The sequence below is a fragment of the Pelodiscus sinensis genome, chromosome 4 (assembly GCF_049634645.1).
Source record: "Pelodiscus sinensis isolate JC-2024 chromosome 4, ASM4963464v1, whole genome shotgun sequence".
Lineage (NCBI taxonomy): Eukaryota > Metazoa > Chordata > Testudines > Trionychidae > Pelodiscus > Pelodiscus sinensis.
In genome coordinates, this window is record NC_134714.1 from 56,765,683 (window position 1) to 56,782,589 (window position 16,907).

A 16,907-nucleotide genomic window follows, 5' to 3' on the forward strand; every position below is an offset into this window, starting at 1 on the left:
AAGATGCAGATGTGAATACCTATTTTATTTCTGCATGGGGCTCTCTAGATAGATTTGTCCAAAACTGTTTTTAAAAAGTGAGAACCTATCCTCTGATCCAAATCACAACTGAGATTTACTAATATTGCACTTGCTTTTTTGTTTTTGTTTTTATTTTCCTACATCATTCCCCTCTTGATGCACTAAACACCTATTTATTTAAAATCCCTCCTTCCAACTCATTTCTCCCATGAAATCCATAGGTGTTTCACCAAACAAAAAAGTGTTATAGTAGCATGGAAAAAAGAAAGAAAAGGATGCATTGCTTTGTGTCCAGTATTACATCTTCCAGTCTAGTATTTCTCAAAATGGGTCCTGGGACCTCCTTGGGAAAGCTGCTAGCAGGTCTGTGCTGCTTTGTTTACCTAAAGACTCCATAACGACAGAGTCTTTTGGCTTCCATTGACTCCAATTTGCTGTTTCCACAGATGAATGGGCACAATGCTATGCAGTACTGTGACGGGTCACCCCCGACCCGCACGGGGGATGGCTGGGGCCGCCGCGCCGCGGGAAGCGGTGGGCAGACCCAAGCCCCTCCCTGTGGCCGCAACGCAGGCAGGGAAAGCTGGCAGGGCTGCGCTCAGCCTCCACACCTCTGCCGGCCGAAAAACACTGGCCCCTCCCCGGCGGCCGCACCGGACGGGGGCGGGGCAGGGCCAGGCAGCCGAGCCACGGCTGGGAACACCGGCGCGCTGCTGGAAGGGGAGGAGCCCTGGGCAGCGTTCGGCGCAGCAGGCCAGTTTAAAAAGGCCAGCCGCCAGCGAGGAAAGGGGAAGCCTCCTCGCAGGGAGGGAGGAGAACCCCAGGTCCCTGGACGGACCCCGAGCGGCACCAAGGAGAGCTCTGACAGGGAGTGGACCCCACTTTGCCAGCCCTAGAGAGGACAGCCTGGTCGGGAACACCCTGGTCGGGACCCCTGAGGGATCGCCGAGACACCCCAGACTCGAACGCCTGAACCAGGGTAGGTCCTGGAGGTCGGGGCAGCGGCCCCAAGGGACTTGGGAAGGGAGGAAGGAGCCCGGGGAAGGGCGTTTTTGGTGGCCGTGGGTAGACGGGTTACGGCCGGAGTGACCCCCATATACCCCCGTCTACCGGGTCCCCCTCCCTCCCCCAAAGGAGCATACAGCTCTGGACAACTTTAACTTAGACCAGGTATAGAACCAGGACTCCGAGCAGGAGCACACTGGGACTGGGGGCTCAGGCCCCACCCCGCAGGGACGGGCGACAATTGCTGGGTCTGCTGACCCTCCCTTCCTGCCGGGGAGGGGGTGATCACACCCGATTGCCCGGGCACCCGAACAGGGGTCCGGGGCACGAGATAGAGGGGAAGAGGATGTAGGGGTCTGCTGAACCCCCCTCTCACGCCGGGAGGGGGTGATCGCACCCCGAATCCCTCACAAGTACACATTCTAGGATGGTATGGGCCTGCAGCAAACTCTATTAAGGGTTGTCTGGCCCTTAAGTCTTAAAACAAAAGTAGGGCATGTCTTTAGCACCACACATTCAATTCATATTTAATAAATAATATGTGACCATAGTTTTACACTCTATCAAGGCAGTTTACCTTTGATTGTGCTTTATTTATTGTATTTGAAGTTTCCACCACCTTCTACTTACTTACTTTTGACCTGTAATCTATAATCATAGAATCATAGAATAATAGGATTGGAAGGATAATGACTTTCAGTTCTGCTAATCTACATCTTCACACGGGTGTCTATCACTGCATTGCCATTTAAAAACATCAGCATTTTAGTAACAATAACTTAGCTCTGCCAAATAATTTGTGACAGTTCATTTATGGCTTTACTTAAAATGTTATCAGTGGTGCTACCCATAGCCCCATCTGGAATAACATATGTATTTGTTTTTGTGATGGTTTTATATAAAGACAAACAATACAGACCAAATTTCCAAAAAGGACTAAAACTGGGCTACATATTAAAAATGTATTAACAGAAACTTAGACATGAAAAAATCTGCCTGTAATTTTAAAGGTCAGAAAATCTATCCCTAGCTGTTTTCTTCAAGTGTTTTTATGTAAGATTATTTATACAATATACGCTGAGGGTATGTCTACATTGAGGAAAAGATTGGTCCTCTGGAGGTCGATCTTCTAGTGTTCGATTTAGCGGGTCTAGTGTAGACTCCCCAAATTGAACGCCAGCATCCTGTACTCCTTATATTGCCAGGTGTAGATGCTGCAACAGCTTGGCTTAAGGTAAAACAACTACAGCTACGCATTTTGCATAGATGTATGGTGTACTTTAAGCTGAACTGCCTGATCTAGTGTTGATCAGGCCTCAGAGTTTTGAATACATATTTTGAACATTCAAACATCAAAGTTTACAGCTGAATTGTTTTCCCTGCCATATAACTGTAAAGGTTAACATATACTGAGTTTTGTATATATCCTCCCCATACTCTCTGCAAATAAGGAGTTATTAATCAATCCAGAGAAGTGAAATCAGTGAGGTTTCAGAAGTGTCACACTGGTATCCACTTCACTTAAAAGTCTCCTTACTGGCCAATGGAATAATAAAAAACAGAAATTTGATGGGATATCTTTTTAAAAGTCTTTTAAAAAGTTTTTAACCAGCACAATGCTTGTGATTAAAGCTGCATAGAAATTTTCATAAAGTTTATTTGCCATAAAATGCAGTTTTTCATTGACCAAAACAACTGAACGTTCAAGCAAATAGTTCAGGCTGAAAAAAATGGAAAAATTATTTTCTAAAAGTCAAGTGTTTTAACATATTTAAATGAAACATCTTAACTTTTTGTTTCCAAAAATCATTTTGTTTTGTAATTGGTTTTAGAAAAGAATAAAAAGCACCTAAAAACAAAAATAATAATTCTGGATTAAATTAAAATAATGTTAAGTTTTTGTTTCAGCGAGAAAAATGGGAAATTCTCCATTTTGAGTCCACCTAGATATGAGACCTTTTTTGGTTCAGACACTAAAAAAAGCATCAATTCTCCTCTCAGTTCTACTTGTGATTTTCATAGTCAGAAAGCTAGGTATCATTTAACACAAAAACTGAGTGGGAGAAATGGTTCATAGACACCTAAGTGTAAGCAGTATTCAAAAGACATTTTGGATAACAGAAACTAGAAATTGACCAAACCCAAAACCTTATATTAAATCTCTTAATTGTAGGGTCATTGGTGGTTTCCAATTCAAATAGTCATATCGAATCCACCCTATAATTTTTGTTCAAGGTTTAATCCAAAATCCTAACCTATATACCAGTTTTAATACAGACACTCCTGAAACCTTGAAACAACATCTAGTCAGGTCTGCCAATGGGGAAGTGGGGGGATGTAAAAGATGCAGTTGCCCCGAGGCCCAGTGGTTCACAACAGCATCTGCCCTGCCCCCTGTGGCTACGGTTACCAGGTAGTCTAAAAAAAATGGCCACACTTGATGGGGCGGGGAGGAACCAGCCAGGAGGGGAACAGGACTGGCCGGAAGGAAGGGGTGGCCCGGAAGCAGGACTGGTGGTCGGGAGGCAGCAGGGCTTGCCAGGGAGATCGGGAGAGGGGCGGCCAGTGGGAAGCAGAGCTGGTGGGCGGGGACAGCGGGGCAGGCCAGGGGAGATCGGGGGGGCAGCTGGCAGGAGCGGGGCTGGCTGGGGGAGATCAGGAGGAGGAGAACCGGCCAGCAGGAAGTAGGGCTGGTGGGGTGGGGGAAGCCAATCAGCCGGTAGGGAGTAGGACTGAGCAACGCCAGGTAACTCCAGCTAGTAATCAATAATAAACAGCCAGCATCCATAAAGTTTAGCACCTTAAAACACAGTACAGGAACTATTAATCAGGCATGAAGCTTAGAATCCACATTATCCCAGGTGGTAAAAGGAAGAAAAGAGTGATCGTACAGACCCAAGACTACAAGGAAGTTTACAGTATGGTGTTGAAGTGAAGTGAAGTGAAGTCTGGGACCTCAACTGTTGAACTATTTGAAAGCTCGTCAAGAGGAACACCAGGGAGATCCCAGCAGAGAGATAGGTGACTACTGTGGATCCTAGGATGGTAAGTGTCTGCTCCTTCCTTCACTATAACGCTGATGGAATTCCTCAGTGCTAGAGTCCTGGGCCGCCTGAGGAGTCACACTGTCTTCACTTGGTCTCAGATGGACCAAGTCCTTACCCCACCCCACCCCACCCCCGTTGGTGAGGGGCACCAAGGCAGGGAGTGGGAGAACTGCCTAAGGCCATGTCTCCTTTTGCCAGAAGATCGACACTGTGATCGTCGATCTTCCAGTGTTCAATTTAGTGGGTCTAGTGGTGCATTCTGTGACAGTATTTCTGAGATGTAGAACAAAATTTGTACATTGTGGATGGAATTTAGGAAAATAGTTATAAACCTATTTATAGTCTATTTTTCCCCCTTATTAAGTATAAAACAAATCTACTGTGCATTGAGAGACAGATTCTGGCCCCTGCTGCAACTGCTTGATGCAGCTCTTATGGTCCAAAGCAGTTGTAAAGCTTGCAGATTCCCACCCATGTGTGTCTTCTAAGACACAAAATGCAGAGTAGTTCAAAGCTGCCACTTTGGATTCCATTTCCGAATTATAGAAGTTTTAAAAGCTCTGCTTCCCCAAAGACAAAAGACTATGTGAATAGAGACAGTGCTTACTCCTTTCTCTTAAACTCTTCAGCAATATTTTATTTGCTTTTATAATAGAAAATTAAGCTTTAAAGCTTTAAAGATATCAGATGTAATCAATATTCAAAAAAAGCAAATTCAGGATGGTGAGTTAGATGTTTACAGCAGCTAAGGAAATTTACAAAATCAAATAGCACTTTACGGGTCTGAATTTTGAATGGGTGATGTAGGTAGTCAGTACTTCTGAAAATAAGGAACTAGGTGTGTGGTATTTAGATACAGAAATGTATAGAACAGTTTTTCTCTTGATCTATATACTAAAATCATGTATTTACTTTATAACACAATATTAAATTTAGCACATCACATTTAGAAAAACATAAAACTTGTATCTCTTCAATGAATCCAAGTCTTATGTTTCTTAGCTTTTTCCCCTTACGTGAAGATTATGCCACATAGGTAATAAACAAAAACAATAACAAACAGTTCATTTTGCAGCACAAGAAATCAGAGGACCTGGAAACAGAAGGACAAGGTGTTCTTTTTTCCTGGCTTGAAAAGTACAGTAAACTTCGATAATCCGGCACCTTTAGGACCCAGGGGGTTATCAAATATGCCGGATTATCAGAAGGGGGGGGGGGCTATGAGTGGTTTGAGGTGTGGGGGGTGGAGGGGCAGTGCTGCAGGACCAACCCGGCAGCATCCCAGCTGCTCTGCCCCAAGTGTACCCAAGTCAACCGCTGCTGAAACTGACCAGCGACTGACTCCGGGAAGCCCGGGGCAGAGCAGCTCCAATTGTCCGGCTGCCTGGAGCACTTCCTGGTTCCAGGTGGTGCCAGGCTAGCAGGGGTGCTGGACTACTGGATACCGGACAACTGGAGTTTTACTGTAATAGCATTTATTAAAAATTTTAATATAGGTAGCATTGTTTATGTGTATCTCACTCTGAAACTGTCAGTTGTCAAATGATATGATGGAAGCTGGCAGGTTAGAATGTTAAAAGTTTGTCTCTTTTCAAATGCACTAAATGAACAAGAGCTGCCTAATTTGGAATGAACAAAAACCAACAAAAAGGCCTCTATAAGTATTCTAGGTTTTATTTTACTTTTGTATATTTAGCATGCATAGAGAATTTTAAATGCTTTTCAACTAGATACATTGTTAATTTTATGAGTGAGAAAGATTGCATTAGATAGGCTTCAGGCAACAGTGAGCTACAAATGAAATTCCTTTATTTTCTGAAACTCATAGTATATGATCCATATCCAATGACAAATGGTCTATAAACTCTCTTTCCATTTTTAATTGCATAAACTTACATTATATTCTTACATTAACTTGAGAACATTTTTGACACAAGATGTAGAAAGCAAAACAGCAACAAAAATCTCCCTGAGCTGTCATAAAACTAAAATATGTAATGCCCCAAAAGAACTTCAAAAGAACTTTTTCAGAACATATGCTCTTTGTTTAAAATTATAACTTTCTTTTTGCTAAGTACAGAGCAGCAGCATTTCATTGTTTCTAAAGAAAAAAGTCTATTAAACCACCTAACCTCAGGAAGGCTACGTCTAGACTACAAGCCTCTTTCGAAAGGGGCTTTTTCGAAAGAATCTTTTGAAAAAGCCTCTTTCAAAACAGCGTCTAGGCTGCAACCACTTCTTTCAAAAAAGTAAGCCGCTTTTTCGAAAGAGAGCACCCAGGCAGTCTGGATGCTCTCTTTCGAAAAAGCCCTGTTTGCATTCAAGAATGCCTTTTCTCGAAAGAGCACTTTAAAAAAAAGGCGTTCTTTCTCGTAAAATGAGGTTTACCGTGGTTGAAAAAACTGCCGCATTCTTTCGATTTAATTTTGAAAGAACCCGGCGGCAGTCTAGATGCAAAGGAAGTTTTGTTTTTTTTTTTCGAAAAGAGGCCACTTTTTAAAAAAACAAAACCTGTAGTCTAGACCCATCCAAATATTCTTACCAACAACCACAGGGCATACCACATTAAAACTAACCCTGGAACTTTCCCTTGCAACAAACCCTGTTGCCAGCTTTGTCCACATATTTACTCTGGAGCCACCATCACTGGACCTAACCATGTCAGTTATACGATCAAGGGCTCATATTCCTGTACAACCAGAAATGTGATATATGCCATTATATGCCAACAATGTCCTTCTGCAATGTATATTGGACAAACTGGTCAGTCACTTCACCAGAGAATTAATGCTCATAAATCAGACATCAGTCATCTCCACACAGAAAAACCTGTTAGCTTACATTTTAATCAAATTGGCCATTCTCTTAAAGACCTAGAAACATGTGTCTTACTACAAAGAGACTTTAACACCAGATTAGAGAGAGAGAGAGACTTCAGAACTCTTTTTTATGCTAAAATTCGACACATTGTGAATGGGCCTTAATTTAGATAATTACCTTACACATTACAAGACAGCCCCCCCACCTTTTGATATTCGTAGTAACTCCAGATAAGTCACTTAGTTGACACTTACAATAAGCAATTTCCTATTTCCTTGTCACTTCCTCTCTTCCTCCCCCCCACCGCATGCTATGTATCTGATTTGTTACTGTATATTTTGTTTACTTTTTCATTTTATCCCTCTGTAACATAATGGTCATGTCTGTTCACTTTCAGAATATGATCTGAGAAAGTGGGTCTGCCCCATGAAAGTTCATCATCTAATAAACTATCTTGTTAGTCTTTAAAGTGCTACAAGACTGGAGTTTTTTTGTTTTGTTTTACCAAGATCAGACTAACACGGCTATTTCTCTGTTACTTTTCACCATTGTGGTAGAGGGTGCCTTTGACTGCCTCAAAGGGAGGTTTCAGTGTTTCCTCACCCACCTGGGCCTTGGCAACCAGAACATCCTTCAGGTGGTGGTGGCCTCCTGTGTACTCCACAACCTTTGCAAAAATAAGGGGCTGGGGGGGACTTTCCTGCCAGGGTGGAGGGCAGAGGCTCGCAAGGGCAAGCATGTTGGGGGTGGGGGATGGACACACCTGGGAAGTCTTGAGGGAGAGTTTCAGTCAAGGCCAGCTGTGACACAGTCCCCTAGGCCTCCTCATAAGGGGCCTCTGCATAGCCCCTATGTGCCTTTTCTCCCCAAGCCCTCCCTTCCCTCGTTCATGCTTCTCCCCTCCCCCTCCTCTGCAGACCAAATAAAAAATACTTTTTATTTGAAACAAACTTTCTGATTTTTATTTGGGAAATTAAAACTGGGGAGGAACCAGAGAAAGAAGGCGGGGCTCAGGGATGGGGCTGAGAGTGGCACCTGCCTTGGGGAGTCCCACCACCTTGTGTGTGGGGCCCTCAGCTGGTCCGGGGGGGATGCTAGGAGGAGAAACCAGAGGTGTGGGGGCAGGGCAGGTGCTGGGGGGACTTGAGAAGGAGCAGGTGTGGGGGGTAGGCAGCTGCTAAACTGCTCCATAGAGGCGACCATGTGCCTGATGGCATTGGCGTAAGTTGCGCACATGCTCTCATGCTGCCAGGACAGCTGCTCCCACATGGTGTGGCACAGCTCCTGATCAGCACGGCATTCCTGGCAGTCCTCCTCAAAGTTCCTGTTGAGGGAACAGAGACACTCCAGGTGTTCCCCCTCCAGGTCATTCTGAGGTCACCTCCACGGGCAGTTCTCATGGGGTTGGGAGGATGGTGTGGGAGTTGTTGCATGTGCTGCACTTGCAGCTGGTCCAGCTGTGAAGAAAAGCAAGGCCAGTCATCCCAGGAGACAGTGTGCATGAGGCCTAGCTCTAATGTGTGAACCGACACCAAAAGATCTTGGTTCACATGTTGGTGAAGTGCTTCGAGCAAGGCCATCTGTGGCCTAGGCAGTGGGCAATACTCTTCTGGGGCATGGGCATCTCAGGGACAAGCAGGCATGAGAAGGTGCTAGCCAGCCCAGGAGCCTGCAGGCAGAGGGGGGATATCCTGGGAGGGGGGTACCAGCTCCAGGGAAATGATGACCTACTGGCTGGCAAGGATCATGTCCTGGCTGGCCTCCTCTTCCTCCTCCGCTTCCTCCTCATCCACAATCCTGCCCTCCTGAAGGCTGATGACTGGCGTCTCCAGGCCAGAGTTAATGATGAAGAGGGGAAGGGACTGACCCTCCCTTCCAGGATATGATGCAGCTACTCAAAGTAGCAGCATGACTGGGGTACCTCCCCTAATCAAGAACTCTGTTCCCCAGCCTTTGTAAAGGCCTGCCTAAGTTCTTATATCTTCATGTGCTCCTGCTCCTTCGTGCGCATGTGGCCATTCTGGCAGCTATCCACCCGTACACACTGGCATTCCTGCACCTGATGCAGAGATTGTGGAAGTTAGCCTCCTTTCTCCAGACTTCAATGAGATCTAAGATCTCCACACTAGACCAAGAAGGCTCCCTCTTCTTCCGTCCTGGCCAGGGGCCTTGGAGCTGGCTACCAGCTCGCTAGCAGCCATGGGGTCTCGGTGAGAGCACTGGGGTCGCTTATGGCAGCACAAAAGGATCCTGCTCTGCAACGCAGGGCCAGTGTGGTGCCACATGCCTTTTCCCTTCTTGCTGCACCTTTAAAGGTTGTTGGGAAAGAGGAAACTATGGAGTTTTGAGGGGTGTGGAAAGAGTGGCCATCACGGCAGCTGTGAGAAGCCCTGGAGACCAATTATTTCTAAATAAGCACAACTGCGCCGTCCATACTTACCCTGTTTCGAAATAAGAAGCCAATTATTTTAAAATAATTTTGAAATAAAGCGCTTGTTGTGTGGACGCTCGCCTTGTTATTCTGAAATAACGTGAGTTATTTCAAAATAACTCTGTAGTGTAGACATATCCAAAATGAGCACTTACTGACCCTGTCAAACGCATTTATTTCCTTAGCGTTTGGTGTACCAATATATAACTTCCTATAACTTCAATCACCCAGAGTTAGTTATTACTGTTTTGAAACACAATTTATATATGAAAACAAGAAGACTGATGTTCAGCCAGTGTACTTACTATGCAGTAGAGGTTACATCATGAGATGTTCTGTTCTATTCTATTCTGAGTGTTCTGGCTCCAAGGTCAGACAGTAAGCAATATCACTCAGGATCTTGCAGTACTTATAGACATAGGATTCTTTTCATATATATGAATCTATATAAACCATCTTGCATTATAAGAAATACTAATCCACATCCTCCATGGCTTAAATCACCCACTAATTACCTGAGTTTAGGACAAAAACTTCTTTATGAGCAGTTTATTGCATTGCTTGCATTTGGTTTTAGCCACTGTTGGTAATAGGATATTGGACTAATTGGGCCATTGTTAAAGAAATTCCTCTGTTCTTTTTCTATAATTGACATCCTTGACTGACAACTGGAAAACTCCAGTTGAAGTCCAAGTTCTAAAGCCCTTCCAAAATATTGAGTAATAAGATGTAAAACAACTACATATGTTGCTCTAAATATGTTGTCATTTGGCTCGATTCAAACCCCATTACAATCAATGGGAATCTTTTTGGTTCAGGAAAACACCTATGACTAAATTAATCCCTGCTCCAGATAGCTCTTATGCACTGCTTAAGTGGCTTTCTATATCCAGGCCATAATGCCATATCATGACATACTCTGTTCCTTCAGTAGATTTTTTTAAAAAATCTCCTGATCTGTTAACTTGGCATTTTCACTAAAACTAAATTAAAAAAAACGGGGCTAGGGCTGGGGAAAGATGTAGAGCATTAACACATACTGGATATGTTTTCACAAACTAAGCTTTATATTATGATGAGTAAATCATAAAAGAGATTTAAATAAATGTTTAAAAACTTGAAGTAAAGTGAAACATGTAGTAAAATAAACTAATTTTCTCAGTCTTGTTGAACTAATTCGGTCCAGTTGGCTTCTGGACACATATGGATATTATCTTTCCTGCTCATCACATTCTTCTGACTGGGGTTGTAAGATTTGATTTGAAAAAAAGGGCAAGGTAAACTTACAAAATTTGCAGATGATACTTGGGAGGGGCTTCAATTGCTATGGAGGATAGGATTAAAACCCAAAATGATCTGAACAAAAAGGAAAAATGATCCGAAGTAAATAGGAGTAGATAAATTCACATTTCAGAAAAGATGTGGACAAACTGGAGAAAGTCTAAAGAAGAGTAACAAAAATGATTAAAGGGCTAGAAAACATCACCTATGAGAGAAGATAGAAAAAAATAGGTTTGTTTGGTATTGAGCGGACTGAGGGGACATAATTTCTTTCAAGTACATAGAAGTTTGTTATAAAGAGCAGGAAGAAAGAATTACCTTGCGCAGTAACGGTAGTTCTTCGAGATGTGTGTCCCTGTGGGTGCTCCACTCTGGGTGCTGGCGTCATCTCCACGCCTGGCTCCTTCATGGCTCCAGGATGCTGAAAACAACTGTTCAGAAATGGTGAAAGAAATACTGATCAACAGTAGAAGACAATCCACCAGGAGAACGTACCTCTATAAATGGAACAGATTCTCTCACTGGTGCAAGCGCTCACTTATGACACCCCTGGAATCCGCTCCCCTTCCCATCCTGTTGGACTACTTATTACGCCTGAAACACTCAGGCCTTGCTCTTAGCACCATTAAAGTACACGTGGCTGCCATAGCAGCATTTCATTGCATTGAACAAGGAGTTTCCTTCCTTGCAAACCTGATAACCAAGAGGTTCCTTAAGGGTCTACAGAACACTTTCCCGCCCATCTGTCCACCAATTTCCAGCCTGGGATCTGAACCACATACTCAAGAGCTTGACAAAACCACCCTTTGAGGACTCACCAGCATCCAGAGTGGAGCACCCATGGGGACACCACTTGAAGGAGAATTTAAATTGCTCTCTTTTACCTCCAGGTTAAATAAGCTCAGATTGTAGCAAAAGCAGTTTAGGTTGCTCATTAGGAAAACTTCTTGTTAATGTGGTTAAGAATTGGAATAAATTGCCTAGGGAGGCAGTGGCATCTCCATCACTGGAGATTTTAAAAACAGGTTAGACAAACACCTTTTAGGGATGAACTAGATAATATGTAGTACTGCCATGGATTCAGGTGGCTGGACTGGATGACTTCTCAAGGTCCCTTCCAGTGCTACAATTCTAAGATTCTATGCTATTATTGACATTTTACAAATGTTACCTTTGTTAAAAGTTTAAGTAATGAATGTTCCTACATTTTGTAAAATGTCTTTAATGTTATTTTTTGAGTCTATGATCACTGTTATTAATTCATAACACACCTCATTCCTTTTTTGCTGCCTTGAAAAGACTATACTGGTTTTGAAATTATGTAATTTATTTAATCCTAGATATAATAGGGGCTTATTTTTACAAGGATTTTTTAATTTGTTTTTATTTATAGAGGAAGTTTTGGTTATGGGATATGAATGACATTCTATATTTACATTTTTAAGTTATTAACAAGAATCATAACTCCTTAAAGTCAAGGGCAAGTTCTTCAATGTAATATTCTACAGGTCACCAGCTTCAGGGTAGAGAGGTCAGTTGGCCCTGTGAGGGAGGATGAATTCTGTCTGCATGTTTCCAATTGGCCTTGTATAATGGACATGTAGCCGAAGATTGGGAATGATTTGTTGTTGGATTAAGCAGCAGGGGAAGCTTATGGCTGATTATTTCTAACCCTAATGCTATGCTGGGGTAATGGGTGAGTAATATAATGTTTTGTAGAAAATCTTAATACCAGGCAATGAATGGTGTACATTTTGGAGTTGATGTTTGTTTTATCATAATAAAATGTTGAATAAATCAATACAAACTGCAGATATTCAGGTTACTTATATATTGCATTGGTAAATAGCTATTCTCTAATGCTTTGCAATTCTCTCTTCTCTCTTCAAACTCAAATCCTTAATTCCAAGTATTTTTAAATTATTAGGCTGTGTCTATACTGCAGCACTATTACGGAATACCAGCGGTATCCCAAAATAGCTATTCTATGTCTTTTGAGTGCACCTGTTATTTTGAAATATAACAGGCTCGCTATTCCAACATTTCTGAAAACCTCATTCCAAGAGGAGTAAGGGACCTTTCAGAATAGTGATTTATTTTGAAATAAGTGCTGGGTAGACAGCGCCAATTTAGAAATAAGCTATTTCGAAACTGACTAGAAATAAGGTATGCAATTTGTGTAGCTCCAATTGCATAGCTTATTTTGAGCTATTGGTCAGTGTAGATGCACCATAAGAGAACCTGAATCCATAAAGACTTAGTATACTAGGGAGAGCTCCATGACTTGATCCCTTATATTACTTTTAAAGATTTTAGTGCAATGGAACAAAAGCTGGGGACACCAAACCAGTCACTAAAGTATGAAGTTCAGACCAAATTGGATTCAGAACTAACTGCCGATTATGCTGTTGCAAAATCAGAAATCCAGCAAGAAAGGTTTAGCAAAACCCAAAGTTCCCCTAATTGGCCTATATCTAGTCGAATTGGCAATGACTTGCAGAAAATAAAAAAGCATAAGTTTTCCTTACCAGATGATGTCTTCAGTATTCAACTTTGCTGTTGTATTCTGGATTTGCTATAATGATAATATATTATTAAATGTGACAGATTAAAACCATGTTTGTTTTAAGGAGTTATGTTTTCAGTTTTTGCATGAAGGGCTTTTTGTATAACATTTTGTGCTTTTTAAGGACTATGAAATAATTTATTTTGTTTTTGTAAAGGTTCTACATGTTTTGGGTAGCTACAATACCACTTCAATCTGTTTAGCACATTAACCCATCATTGATCTTAACCCTGACCTGACCTGACCCTAGAGGATCAGCATCTCTGTGATTGAGAAGAACAGTAATTGATTCTGTTACTAGGCTTTTACCAAGCAGATCAACTTTCTGAAAATCATACATATGAATGCATGGATTTTCATAGCTGTTCTTTTCTATATTTCATTATTATAAAAATAGACGGAGGTGACTTGTTTGCTAAATGTTTTGGTTAATCATATTATCCGTAATTAAATTATCTGAGATCATCCAGGAAAATAAAGATGTGTAATATAATACAGGAAGCTGAATAGTCAATAAATGAAATAAATGATATTATGTTAACCACTGTACAAGCAGTTTAAAATTCCCATTAAATAGTACTTTCACCTTCAATATAAAGGGCAATTCTGAAGTGATACAATGGGCTTTAAAGGTCTATTTGCCCAAATATCTTCTGTACCCAGATGTTTCTTGATAGCCAAACAACATTTAGCATGAATAAACATATAGGAACTTATTAAGATGTAGATATTATCTAATGCCAAATTTTAGCCTTTTGACTCTTGCTCAATAATTGTGTGTGTGTTGGGGGAAAGCATATATAATACGAAGTCCAGGACCTCCTCCTGCTTATGTACAGGAAGAAGGCTACAGTGGCACTTTCTGCCTGCTATCCAGTGGGATAAAATGAAGAGGAATGTTTGTTTACCCCTCTTTTTGCTCAGCAGAGAGGGTGAAGGGAACTGAGAGAGAGAAAGAGAGAGAGAGAGAGAGAGAGAGAGAGAGAATAAATATCTCCTGGAAGACCATGGAACTGCTCTTTATTATCAGAAATAACCATAATCACCTGGATAGGTGGGGAAGGAAACCTCTCCAGGATGCAAGATGATCTATGTTCCTCCCAGAACATCCAGTCAGCTCCACTGACCAATCTGTGTGAGGCAAGTCTGAGGGTGGAGGAAGGAAGCCAGACCTCCTCCCTACCTCTTTCTCCTTCCTTTGGGTATGTCTAGACTACATGGTTCCATCGACGGATCCATGTAAACTAGTTTACCCGACATAGTCAATGAAGCAGGGATTCAAATAATGCCCGCTTCATTAAAATAAAAATGGCTGCCACACTGTGCCGACAATCAGCTGATCCGGCATAGCACAGCAGTCTAGATGTGGATCAGTCAACAAGGGAAGCCTTTGTCGACCGCTCCCTTATGCCTCGTGAAACGAGGTTTACAGGAATGGTCAACAAAGGCTTCTCTTTTCGACTGATCCATGTCTAGACTGCTGCGCTGTGCCAGATAAGCTGATTGTCGGCACAGCATGGCGGCCATTTTTATTTTAATGAAGCAGGGATTATTTAAATCCTCGCTTCATTGACTATGTCGGATAAACTAGTTTACATAGCTCCGTCAATGGAGCCATGTAGTCTAGACATACTCTTTTGTGTATTACAGAGTACAGGGAGCAAGGAATGCCTGTATTCTGCAACTGTGCCCCACTGCTGCACAGGGTCAGACGAATGGGGGCTCCTTGCTCTCTCACTACTTCATGACCATGAGTGTGCTAACGGGCCCTTATTGAATAATAAACTACTTTTTTAGGGTAGTTATGGGTAAATTCTTTTAGTTGCAAATATATTTTTTTGCTGTCCATCAGTTGAATAGAGATCTGTGCAGTGTTTAACAGCTAACATATTGAAATAGGTCACAGTCTCTTTGGGTTTGCCACTCAGACCTGAAAGGCTCTGGGAGTATTTTGGATTTATTCTCGCTATCCATTGTTTAACTACTGTTATGCAGTTTTTATCAAAAGCTTTCAAACTGGAAGAGTGTATTTATTATTTTTGTCTCTATTAAATACCACAGTAATTATGACTAGTTATTGAATATGTACAAAACATGAGAACCATTATATTTTTATGGTGTACAACAGTTTAAAAATATGCTTATATTTCTGCAGTGCCAGCTAATCACCTGCATGATAGCATCAGCACAGTACCAAGACAACACCGCCATGTATCAAACTAGCTCTTAAGTTGTTTAAAGGCATGTCCTCTCCAGCTAACAAATGATGTTACTAGAAAGCTCAGAGTGTTATGTGGGGGGCGGGAGAGAAGAATAATTTTAAACCACAGGAGCATGATACCAGATCCTGAACAGTATAAAACCTGTGCAAGAGTCTAATATAAACACAAAACAAAGTTACTTTCAGAAGGATCCAAAAAGTAATCAAAAATCAGTGCCCAATGTGCACATTCTAATTTTGCAATTTTATTTCTTTCTGTAAAGCTGCAATTAATTACAAACTAGTTTTTATGTAGTTTTTGCTTTCCTTAAATGTGGAGTGAATTCCCCCCATAAACTAATGAACTAAAGTGAAGCCAAATAGGGACCAGCTGGCTAAATTGCTAAGTAATTTTATCCACATGATTGACTTTATGATCCTTTCACTGAAGTAACTAGTCTTTATTCTCACAATCAGCATCAACAATAATTCCAAGAGGAGGAAAAATGATTAAAATCAAAAGAATGGAGTGGAGAGGTTTGTTTGAAGTGGTACAACACATTCTTGCATACACTTCTTCTGTATAATAGGTGCCGAATTACAGGTCTTTATGGCCTCCAAAGTAACAGCCTGAATAGATGCCTCAAAGACAAAATAAGCAACCAGTGCCTAAATAATCATTACAGATACTCCATTAACAGCATCTAACTCTGTGGCTTTTAACCATACAAATTATTTTTTGACAGCCTGTAACCTTTCTAAATAGTTTCCTTTGGGCATTATACCATGCTCAGATCTAATTTTAACTTTTGCTTTCTCTATAATTTATTAGTTTCTTTGGAGATGCATAATATATTTGAGTAGAAAGGATAAATTCAAATAAAAGCTAAAAAATCAATTGGGATTTTAATCTATGAAACCTTTGCACACTGGGAGATGACTAAAATCTGATGAAACATAACTAGGGTTGTGGAGAAGCTAAATGATCTAGAATTCCTAAGGGAATCTGTTTTACAACAAGCAGTATTTTTATCAAATTATTTAAAATGGGATATAACTAACAGGAAAAAAGAATAAAAGTAAAAACACATATAAATAAAATATAAATCCTCTAAGGCTTTTCCTAAGAGCCCTGGAATTTGCATAATATAATAAATAACATGTTATAAAAAGAGTTTAATGATCTATCACTATGGGATAAAGAGCTAAGGAAAAACAGAGCAGTAGCTTTTTATCAAAGAAAGGTTTGTAATTAGAGATCAGAAAAGATTAAGTTACATAATTTATGCACTACTGGAAGGCAATCATGTTTTTAGGGTAATGGTGGAAATATTGTCACATATGTAAGATTAATGCAGGGAATGATGTAACAGCATTAGATGATCTATTGGTCGCTACTGCTATTATCACATTTATGAGCAAATCATTTCCGAGGAAGTTATTTACAGGGATAAATAGTAAATTGTATAGTAAATAAAGATGCTACTAGTAATCAGCTTAGTATCATGGTAGCCAAAATTTTTCATCACAGGCCCT

General features: G+C 41.3%; 1 long non-coding RNA gene across 2 annotated transcripts in view; it reads right to left on the reverse strand.

Moving 5' to 3' along the window:
- The window catches only part of LOC106732673 (uncharacterized), a 153,125-nt gene that overhangs the window by 34,458 nt on the left and 101,760 nt on the right, over nucleotides 1-16,907 (reverse strand). The window contains exons 5-7 of one of the 2 annotated variants that reach the window (XR_012903413.1): nucleotides 13,134-13,180; nucleotides 10,924-11,036; nucleotides 7,864-8,350 (exon numbers count right to left, since the gene is read on the reverse strand). This is a non-coding gene — a long non-coding RNA (uncharacterized LOC106732673). Of the gene's footprint in view, nucleotides 1-7,863; nucleotides 8,351-10,923; nucleotides 11,037-13,133; nucleotides 13,181-16,907 lie in introns of those variants that run through there. The other variant, XR_012903412.1, reaches the window with a different exon arrangement.